Below are 12,472 nucleotides of genomic sequence, written 5' to 3'. Positions count from 1 at the left end.
TCTGACCTTAGAATGTACATTCCTCATACCATACAGATGGGATGGACATTGAAGGGAAGGGCAGTGGTGGCACACACCTTTAATCTCAGCACTGAGGAGGCAAAGGCAGGTGAATCTCTGAGTTTGAGGCCAGCCTGGTCTACAGAGTAAGTTTCATGATAGCCAGCCTGTCTTGAAAACCAAAAACAAAACAAAAATTCAAATATAAAGCTCAAGACAGTTTCAGCCTGTGGCTGAGGCTGAAAATGATGGCATGGCTTAACTCTCTCCCTCTGGGTAAATTTTCATCTAAGAAATGGACTATTTAGGGATGTCTGAGTAACTCCAAATTCTATGATTTAGAAGGAAATTAGAATTGAGATATGACAGCATGTATCTACTCACAGTCAAGTCAAAGATTGTGACGAATTTACATTCCATTGCTAAATGCAAAACTATCTTTATTTTCTTAGCTACTCTGTGATAGGGAAACTAGAAGGGTATTATCTTGGGGAACTTAATAATTTGCTATGAAGTTGTCCATGTTCCACGGAACGGTAAAACTTCAAGTTAAAAGTAAACTTACATGACCTAACTCAAGTCCCTTACTTTGCTTAGAAAAATAAGGTTTCCAGAAAAGTAAAATTTGAGAAAGCTGCTGGTAAAGGTGGAACTGAAATCTAGCCTTGTTCATCTAGTCCTAGCCCCACTACCTGTAACACTGCAAACACTACACGACAATATTAAAAAGAACCCTATCTGTGCTCCAAAACAATTTTTGTTACTTTTAAGCTATTATTCCTTGGAAATTATATTTATCCGTTTATAAATACAACTAATTATTTCTTGCTCTTGCATAGGTTATGGCAGAGGACCAGAGTTCATTCCTAGCATCCACATCAGGAGGTCCACAACTGCCTTTAACTCCAGTTTCCGGGAGATCCAACACCTCTGGCCCCCTCAAGTACTTGTAGTCATGTGCACATCCCCACACAAAGACACAGTGCACGTATACATAATTAAAAAAGAGTATCAAAAAGAATTTAAGAATAGAACTGGTTAAGTATAAAACAGCCTATTTAAGACCTTCCCAAATTTTTTTGGAAGCAGGGTTTCTCCGTAGCTTGGAATCCTGCCCTGGAACTAGCTCTTGTAGACCAGTCTGGTCTCAAACTCACAGTGATCTGCCTGCTTTTGCCTCCCCACCTTCCCAATTTTGAAATAAAACTTTTGACTTTAAGAACATGTTCAGGAACAATTACCTGAAATGAATAAACTTCCAATTTGTCCCTCGTGTCCACCCAGAGCTTTGCCTGTCATCATTGTGCTACACCAGCATGATGTTCTGGTTATAACCAATAAACCAGCACCAATTCACCAGTATCACTCAAAATCCATAGACTCTACCAGAAGTAAGGACTTTGACAAATGTATAACCTGCAACAATAGTGTCACATAGGGCAGTTTTGCTGCCATAAGAAGTTACCCCATGCTCCATGTATTCATTTCTCCCTCCTCCCTAAAACCTTGGAAATCATCATTTAAAACAAATATCACCATGATTTTTATTTTTTAACAGATTGTCAAATGTTTGGAACCTACAACAAAAGCCTTTTCAGAGCAGCTTCTTTTCTCTAGCAATAAGCATTTACTGTCCCTCTGTGTCTTTTCATAGCCTGACAGTTCATTTCTTCATAATGTTCTAATGTTGTGATAAAGATACTCAGTAATTATATGAGCCAAGCAGCAGAAAATTTCAGCCCCACCTCCTTTTAATGTTTCAGCCTCAACTTTCAAATTGTTTGAAGAATAGCTTGCTCATGCACAAACGTTTTAAACTCAACGTTTTCAAGTCTAATATTTCAGTCTCTCTTCCCCCAAGCCAAAAAATGTTTGCTTTGAATTTCCTGTTTCTGTTATTGACAAAATTCTTCCAAAGTTCTCGTTAGCTGTTCTTCTCTCCTTATCCACTGCAACTTTTAAGTCACCAGTGTTTGTGGAGCCCGTCTGTGGAATTCCTTTGTTTCTTCATTGCAGACATTTGAACACACACTTTGGTGTACATAGTTACAACAGTACACAGTGTAACTACACTGACTTTCTTGTTTCCTGTTTTGTCCTCCAATCTTTCACCCTTTAACTCATCTTCCAGCTGTTCTATGGATTATGTTCCTGAAATCTCTTTGCTGTCACCTTCCTGCTCAAAAGTTTTGTTTCCAATCTAGAAGTTGTTTTATATTGTTCCGTGGGTACAGACACATTTGGTTTATTAATATTCTTACCTCAATGTAATATGACCTCTATTACATTGCTATTTCTACTCTGGTTCCCCTGTTTTACTTAATAGTTATATTTATTATAATAAATAATCAAAATCTTAAGCATTCAAATCTCAACAACGTTCTCTGTCTAGCACAGAGCAGGCTATAAAATTACTCAAATTAGTAATCTCTTGTTTGGCAGCTCATGGAAACAGCCATGGAAAGAAGACCCCACTGCCACTTACTAAGACTATTTACTGTGGTAAAATAACCATGACAATTATTTGTAATTTTCTCTACTTGTAAAGGTACAATTCAGAGGTTATTAAATGCATTTACAGTGCTGTGTAGCCACCATTATTATCTGTAACAAAACATTGTCATTAGATTCAACAAAAACCCCAGGCCCCACTGAATAATAACTCCTCCATCTTCTCCCCTCAGTCTAACACGCTGTCTACACTCATTGGCCTATTTTACATGACCCAGATCAGTAAAATTATACAATTAAAATTCCCTGCATTTGCATCAATAAGCAGCCTCATGTACTGCTGGTGAATACGTAAAAAACATTTCAGCAGTTTACAGAAGAGGAAAACATGAAACTATCATATGACATAGTATTCCATTTCTATGTTTATACCCAAAAGAATTGAGATGCAGACTCAAACATCTGTACAGCAATGTTTTCCTCACATCCATGACTTTCTGTTTATTTTATTATTATTACTATTAATATTCTAACAGACTTGAAGAGGTACTCATTATGGTTCTCACTTGCAATTCCTAAATGATTGGTGACACTGACCATATCTCCATGTGCTTCTCATGCATCTGCATATCTTCTTTTACTTTTTAGTTTTCTTTTTAAAATGAATGTTTATTTATTGTTTGATAACTTCAAACATGTATGCAATCTATTTTCATCATATCTGCCCCAACTACCACAGAACCCCTGCCATGTCTCATTCCCACATTCATGACTTCTTTTCATCCCCCCATTGAGTCCAATTAGTGCTTCCTGGATGTGTACAGATGTAAAGCCGTGCAGTTAAGCTCAGGCAGCTTCTGTGTGTCCTTTTAAGGGAAATTCCTATTTCATTTTTGAACCAAGGTGTCTGTTGTTGTTTGAGGTACAAGAATATATATATATATTATATTATACTTATATATATAGTCTAGATATTAAACTCCTATCAGATATATACTTACAAAATGTTTTCTCCCTTCAGAGTTTTTGTTGTTCTCCTAAAGCGTCTTTCGATGCACAAAAGTCCCTCATTTTAATGATGTCTAACTTTGCATAGTTTTTTTTTCCTGTTGTTGCTTGGACTTTTGGTATTGCAGTCCTTTAAAAAAAAACAAAGTATTTTTACTGTAATCTTCCCTTTCTTTATATGCTCACAATAGATTAGTTTGGCTCCAGAGACCTAAGGAAGGATAAAGGTCAAGCCTTATTATATGTTGAAGTGGCACTTCCTGGAGTGAAAAAAAAAAAAACACTGAAACTAAAAATAGAGATGAAAGCCAATGAAACAGAATACTAGAAACTCAAATCCAGAAGCTGGGAAGGCTTAAGTTCAGTTTCTTATCTTCTAACATTTGGTGGGCAGAACATCATTGCACATATATACAGATAAAATTAACAAAGCCTGGCAAAGATTACTTGAATTCAATAAACATAATTTGAGTTTGACCTCTCTCTAAGGTATTTCTCTTGGTAAAAAGCTAAGTGAATCACCCAAATGCCACATGGCTATTTTTCTGGGAGACCAGGAAACTGCTTGAAAGCCTTTGACATTTTTCCAGGAAAATGTTAGTAATGGCCTCTAGTAGTATTATCTTAGCGCATATAATATTCGGATAAAACACAGGGCACTGCTCCTGCTATTGGTTCTGGAACTGAGTGTTAAATGCGACTGCCCTCTTGCATTAAAGACCTCACACCATTATCTCACCTGGATAATTTGTAATTTTCTCTCTAAACTGTCTTACCAATCTTCAGTCAGGCCAGACAGTGGTGGCGCACACCTTTAGTCCCAGAACTTGGGAGGCAGAGGCAGGCGGATCTCCATGAGTTCAAGGCCAGCCTGGTCTACAAGAGCTAGTTCCAGGACAGCCAGGACGGTTATATAAAGAAACCTTGTCTCAGAAAACAAAAAAGAAAAAAAAATCCAATCTTCAGTCTGAAACTTTTTTTCTTAACTACACAGTCAAATTTCCATTGTTTCTTCCCACTTCTTAACCCAAGCCTTGCATTCCATCACCGAGCCGTCTCTTCGTCTGGTTTTCCTAATTATCATCAATTGAACATGTGCCTGGTCTACTCTAGATGTTTTTTATATTTAATGCTGAAAGATGTCTGAAAGGTAGGCACTCATATTTAAAGATAAGAAGGGGATTGTAATGAAAGTCCCCAAATGGCAAATAAAGAATATGCGTTTTAAGCCTGGGTCTACCTGAACCCATACATCATAACCCTTCCACTTCAGTTTAGTTCCCATTACTTTGTTTCTTCATTTCTAAGTATTACTGGAGAAACTGTGAGACCCAATCAAACAATGCTATTTCAAGACCTGTTTTGGGGCTGTGATTTGCTGCCTGTTAGAGACAGGGTTTCTCTATGTAGCCCTGGCTATCCTGAAACTCACTCTGTAGACCAGGTTGGTCTCGAACTCAGAGATCCATCTGCCTCTACCTCCCAAATGCTGGCATTAAAGGCATGTGCCATCACCTTTTGGCATCCATTCTCATATTTTTTAACAGCCGAGCAAACAGAAAATAATGACTTTTAGATTCATCAGACAATTGAGATCACAGTTTTTTCCCTACATTTGAAAATAAGAAAATTCAAACAGCAACTACTGTCATGAAAACCTCTGTGAGGAGAAAAAAAAAAAAAACACCATAGTGGGAAAAGCAAAATTGGGAACAAGTTAGAGAAAGACTGTAGGAAATAGTATTCTTGTGTGTAAGATCCATAATTAGTTTTAACTTCAGGAGGCTGATGCGGTTCTCCTGGGGAGAACAGATTTGATTTCTGCAAGGGGAAAGAAACAATAGTCATGTGATACATGCCCACAGATTTTCACCTGAACAAGGGACCAAGACAAGTTTACCCCAAGCCTCGAAAACTTGGAAGAAGAAAAATACAACTTGTTGTCTCATGGAAATATGTGAAGGGGGTGTGGTGCATGTGTGTGTGGGGGGGTGAAAACAAGGCAGAGAAATACTTGGGAAGTTGGCAGCCTGTATCAGATCACTAAAAGGCTGAGACTTGTGAAATGAAGTTCTCTGCAGAAGCCACACCAGGACTGAAGATCCTGAAGACTGTGATCGAGTTTAGCTTCATGACCATGGAATGGTATGGCTAGAAGACCCAGTACATTTACTACTCTTAATAAACCTTTACTACCAATGTTTGTTCGAACATCACTGCATCTATTAGGTAAAATTTTGGCATACATATATTGTTCTGTTTAGCAGACGACTAGCTTTACTAACTCCAAAGCTAAGGATGTTTAAAATAAAATCTTAAACATATAGGAGAGGTGTCTTCATTCTGCTATAAACCACATATCCAAGGCAATCATTCAATCTAATTTGTTCTGTGACTGTTGAAGTTTATGTAAACTCTTTTCCGGTGGAAGATGCCATTTAATGGAACACAAATTTGTATTGCAGGGCCATGGTCATTCATATATATGGCCAAATAAACTCTCATAATTGCGTCATAGTCACAGCTGTGGTTTCCACACACAAACCTAACAACAGAACTGCAGAATGCTTCTCCTACTCACTGTCCATAGAGCCATTACATCAACAAGACTCCAGAATTACAACAGTGAAAGACAACTGGAAGAACTGCGTATATTGGACCTTGTTTCAAAAGCAGGCCCTATAGTCTTAGGTCAGATCAAAACAGAATTGTTCCATAAATCTCTGCCACAATGGCCCATTAAAACTGTAAAATCACTTTAAAAGTACATATCGGAACAACAAGATCATAGGAATGGCATTATTTTTGCTTCCTTTTACATAAGATTCTATGTCACTTGAATCATGATATATATCTTAATGCCAGAAAAAAGCAATAAAATACCATAAGCCTGTTAAAACAGCATCCATATTTAACAATAGTATTCACAAGACATATTCCATGTTCCAGGTATGTCTTTCATATATTACCAATTTATTTAATTTTAAAGATCCTATTAAATAAGATTAATGTTATTTTATTCATAAAATAATTGAGGGAATTGAAATACAAAGAGATTAATTAGTCAGTCTCCTCAATTATGCATAGCATTTATAAATAATCTGTACTATCATCAGGAAGGACTATAACATATACGTATATTTATGTATAAAATAGGCAAATATAAATATACAAATACTAGTAATGAAGATATCTATTAGAGGAGGGAAATAGGAAAGTATTAGGTTTACATATTTCATTCTTTTCATGGAACTTGAGGTAAAAAACAAGGTGTATCAGCCAGAGTCTCCAAAGGAACAGAACTAAAAGAAAGAACAAACACTGTGTGTGTGTGTATGTGTGTGTGTGTGTGTAATGTAAACAAAAATAAAATAAAAGCCCTGAAACAGCATTTTGAGACAAGGAATCACCAACGATGCCAATGAGTTCATTTTCTGTTCATCATCTATTACTGGGCATGCAGCCTACCCTTAAGAATAGTTTGTTCCCCAGTGAGACTCCAATGGTGAAAAGTTATTTTTTTCACTTGTGAGTGACTATCACTTGGAGATAGCTTCTGGGTTAGGGATGGGAGCATGTGTCCACATCTTTCATGTCCAGGAGCCCAACCGGTACAAATCCATGCAGGCCCTGTGCGCGCTGTCTCAGTGTCTGGGAGTTTATATGAGCTTGGATCAGGTTAGTTTAATGGACCTTGCTTGCTTGGTGTCCTCCATCCCCTCTGGCTCTTACACTCTTTCTGTCACCTCTTCCACAAGGTCCCCTGTGAAGGGAGGGATTTGGTGGAGACATCCCATTTAGGAATGAAGGTCTCTCACTCTCTGCATAATGTCTGGCTGTGGGTCTCTGTATTTGTCCCCACCTGCTGCAGAAGCAAGTCTTTCTAATGATGAGTTCTATCTTTTGGAGTGGGTCTTACATCAAATGGGACACTGGCTGGTAGCTCCCACAAGATTTGTGTCGCTATTGTACTAATATTTCTTGTAGGCATTGCAGATTCAAGGGTTTGTGGCTGTGGTGATGTTTAAGTTTCTACCTTGGTAGCATTCAGAGGACCTTCCTGAACCAAAGCCGTGAGAACATAGTGGGGAAGGCTTTATGAAAGCACCGGCTCATCTGCTTAGTGTTCAATCAGTTTGTGTAGGTGTTGGCTTCAGTAGTAGGGCCTTGCTGTCCATTTATGACTAGCAACCTATAATCATGACAGTAGCCTGTGCTGTTTGGGGATTTCCATGGGAACCCTTTGGCCAACATCAGATGTAACCCAATTTCAGTACTGGAAACTTCATTGTGTAACAAGAGATGGGCAGTTGAGGTTCTATCCCCTGCATTATTGAGTGATTTCATTAGATTGCCTTCATATATTTTTGGAAACTTTTACTCTACTACGTTTCCATACTACCCCTCAAATGCACCTTAATGTTAGCTGTTCCTCCATGCATTCCCTACCTCATTCCCTTTCTCATTTCTCCTCCCCAATTGATTCTTCAATTCCAGTTCCCCTGCCCCATCCATCCCTAACTACCTATTCTAGTTTACTTTCTTAACGAGATCTATCTGACACTCCTTACTCTATATCTACCCTCTGTGGTTCTATAGATTGTTATGGTTCTATCATTAACAAAACAGCTAATCTCTACACATAAGCAAATACATACCATATTTGTCTTTCTGGGTCTTGGATACCTCACTCAGAATAAATTTTTCTCATTCTATTCATTTGTGTGCAAGTGTCATGATTTTTTTAGCAGCTCAGTAACACTCCATTATGTAAATGTACTTCATTTTCTTTACTCATTCTTCATTTGAGGAACATCTAGGTTGTTTCCAGGTTCTGGCTATTACAGATAAAGCTGCTATGAATACAGTTGAGCACGTGTCCTTGTGGTATGATTGCCCATCTTTGAGTGTATGTCAAGGAGTGGTATAGCTAGGTCTTGAAAGGTAGACTGATTCCCAATTTTCTGAGAAACTGCCATATTGATTTCCAAAGTGGCTGTACAAGTTTGCACTCCCACCGCACTGAAGGAGTGTTCTCCTTGCTCCACATCTTCTCCAGCATGAGCTGTTATTTGTGTTTTTGATCTTAGCCATTCTGACAGGTGTGAGATAGAATCTCAGAGTCAATTTGATTTGCATTTCCCTAATGGCTAAGGGTGTTGAACATTTATTTAGTGCTTCTCAACAATTTGAGTTTTCTCTATTGAGAATTCTCTGATTAGATCTGTACTCCTTTTTGAAATTGGATTTTTTGATTTTGTGATATCTAGTTTTTAAAATTCTTTATGTATTTTTGATATTAGCACTCTATTAGATGTGGAGTTGCTGACAACCTTTTCCTATCTGTATGTTGCTACTTTGTCCGAATGATTGTCTACTTGCCATGTAGAAAATTTTCGATTTTTCTTTCTCAGTCTGTCATTTGTATCCAGGAAGGTGGAATGGCTGGTTTTTTTTATGTAGCTTGACACAAGCTAAAGTCATCAGAATTGCCTCCATGAGATCCATCTGTAAGGTGTTTTCTCAATTAGTAATAAATGGAGGAGGGTTCAGACAGTTGTGGGTGGTGCCATCCCTGGTCTGATGGTCCTGGGTTCTATAAGAAAGCAGGCTGAGCAAGCCATAAAGAGAAACCCAAAATAAGTAGCACCCCTGCATAGCCTCTGCATCAGCTCTTACCTCCAGTTTTCTGCTCTGAGTTCCTCTCCTTACTTCCTTCAGTGACGAACAGCCATGTGGAAGTGTAAGCCAAATAGACCCTTTCCTCCCCTACTTGCTTTTTTTTTTTTTTTTTTTTTTTGGTTTTTCGAGACAGGGTTTTCTCTGTGGCTTTGGAGTCTGTCCTGGAACTAGCTCTTGTAGACCAGGCTGGTCTCGAACTCACAGAGATCCGTCTGCCTCTGCCTCCCGAGTGCTGGGATTAAAGGCGTGTGCCACCACCGCCCGGCCCCTACTTGCTTTTTATTCATAGTGTTTCATCACAGCAATAGAAACCCTAACTAAGACAGAGGACTACTGCTTTTGTGAGCTAATTTTCAGTTCAGCTACTTTGATGAAAGTCTTTATTGGGTGTAGAAATTTTACAGTGGAAATTTTCAGGTTGCATATATATACATATGTTTATATATAATACGTATACTATCCCATTATCTGCAAATAAAGATACTTTGACTTCTTTCCTATTTGTATCCCCATGATCTCCTTTAGTTGTCTTATTTCTTTAGCTAAAACTTCAAGTACTATATTGAATAGATATGGAGATTACAGACAACTTTGTCTTCTTCCTGAATTTTGTGGGATTGCTTTGAGTTTGTTTCCATTTAATTTGATGATGGCTATAGGCTTGTGTAAACTGCCTTTATTATGTTGAAGTATATCTTTTGTATCCTTAATCTCACCAGGACTTTTCTCATGAAGGTGTATTGGATTTTGTCAAAGTCCTTTTCTGCATTTATGAGATGGTCATATGGTTTCTATCTTTCAGTTTGTTTGTATGGTAGATCACATTGAAGGCGCAAGTCATAAACAATCCCACACCAGTTTGGAATTGTGATTAATAGGGTGGTATTTATTTAAAGGGGAATAAACTTACAGATCACCGTCCCAGACAACAGCCCTCTGCGCACGCAATTAGGAAGAAGTCTAGTCACCGGAACTGAAGCAGGAAGTAAAGAGAGAGAGGAGGGAAGTAGTCGCTTTTTTTAAAGGGAAAGATACCACGCCCCAATGGGCTGGTATCTTGGTGGCTATTGGCTGGAGGAGCGGAAGGACCTCCCGCAACACCTCCCCCTTTTATTTAAGTAAGAGAGTTCTAAACCTACTATGAAATTATATACAATAAGTACAAATATCCTATTCTAACTAGCTTAGGTCTTATATAATAAATAGCTTGGCTAAGTCATGAGTCGAAAGTAACTACATTTATATAGTCTTCAACCCCAGATCTGAGAAGGGAAATAATGTTACCTGAGTAATTAGGAAGTGCAATCAAACAACTTCTAAAACATGCAACAAATCACAGAGACAACTAGCTACCTGGGCAATCACCCAAGGTCACGTTTGCAGCGTTGAAGCAACCAACTTTGGCTAAGGCCTAACATAACTTACACACCATTTTCAAAGGCAAGAAACTTGTCAAAACTATCTTACCCTGTCTTGGCAGGATATGACAGTCCTGTTTTTTCCATTCACAGATACTCTGTATTTCTGTCAGTGGTTGAGGTATGGGCATTTCTTTACCCAAAGGCCAGTTCAGCCAAGAAGAAAGGCTCCAGGTGGAGTGTCTTTGGTGCTCAACATTCTCTCGGGAATAGAGCGGTGTTGCCAGGAGCAATTGTGTCTCACTACCACAAAACTCTGAGTTAGATTAAAGGCCATTTTCTACAGCTCTTTGAAGAGGTTGAAGATTATCTATCTATACTGAGTATAATCTCTATGTATCTAAAGAACCTGATTAGTCTAATTATAAATGACAAACTTAGAATACTATTGATCTATATAATTCTCAATACCTATCTAACTTAAAGACTCAGACAATAAACGACTGTGAAACAAATGAGGACAATGACCTCCAAATATAAACAATGTACAAATATACATTGCAGTATGGTAAATATATATCAATACACAAGCAATATGTAAGTATCTTAATCAGAGGTAGAAATGTACACTGCAATATGGTAAATATATACAATATATATCAATACAATATATGTCAATACATAAAAAATGTTTTTAAACAGAGGTAGAAACATGCATGCATACAATAGTCAATATAATTTCACTTTGTATCAATATATAAGAATCGATACCAATACATTTGTCTCAAAACAATAACTCACAAGTACCAACAAGTACCAATCTATTATCCCTCTTTTTTTTTTCAAATGATCCCTGAGCTTATAAAATTCCTTCCCCAACCCTCAACCATATACCAATTTATAATCAACCCCTAAATGATGTCCCTAAACACAAGGGCAAACTTTACTGGGAGAGGGGACGTCGTCCTCTAGAGTTACTTCCAGCTGTCATGGGGGCGACGTTCTTTCTGGGGGATCCTGTGAAAGTAAAATGATGGTTAAATTTCAAGATCGATGTCTTTTAAAATTGCAAATAGTCTCTGAGTATTTTGTGCAGGTCTGGCCAGAATGTTGTATAAGAGGTGCACCATTTCAGCTAACCAAGTTGGGATCGTCTTGTGCAGCTGGTACCCAAAACAGGTCTTGTAGTAGCGCTATCAGTATCATGACGTCATATCAACCAGGTGGAGTCGTTGTTATGGGGCCCCATCTTCTTCCTGGAAACTTTAAATGTCACTTCAGGAAAAACTCATTGTTCATTGTGAAAAACTTAAACATTAATCATATAGACATATATACACACACACACATATATATATATTCAATGAAAGGAATGATAGATATATTCAATGAAAAGTATGATAGATATGAAGAAAAGCAAAGATGTTTTCTAAACTCATATTTCTTTCTGTCCCCTATCATGGCTCTTGACATGAGACAGAAACTCCAGAAACTCTGGGTTTTTCTCTTACCAACAGGCTTGGAATTGGAGAGGGACTGAGCCAGAGTCCAACTTCAAAACCAGCTCTATAAATTTAGAAATATGGTTTAGTATATTTTACTTACACAACTTATTCAGTTTTCTTGATAGTTCCTATTGGGCAGGTATTTTTCCATCTGTCAGTATCCAAACATCCAGGGTCCCTTGAATTTTTCAAAGATGAGTGTTTTCCTGTGGAGATAAGAACAGAACCCTGCCCCCATTCTATATGTTTTTCTTACCACCTGTAGGAATATCATCATTGTGGATGAGTTGTCATTTCTCCTTTCCAAGAGGTTTCTCCTCTTCAAATCGAACCTTTATTAATTTTGATGGTATCCACAATTTTTCTTCTCCTGTGGAAACAAGAGCAAAACCCCTTCCCCAACGTAGCACATCTCCTGGCTTCCATTGAGAGGTCAGCATATCTTTGAAATAAATTGGTTGATTTAGT

Source organism: Chionomys nivalis, chromosome X (assembly GCF_950005125.1).
Source record: "Chionomys nivalis chromosome X, mChiNiv1.1, whole genome shotgun sequence".
NCBI lineage: Eukaryota > Metazoa > Chordata > Mammalia > Rodentia > Cricetidae > Chionomys > Chionomys nivalis.
This window is presented reverse-complemented; position numbering follows the sequence as displayed.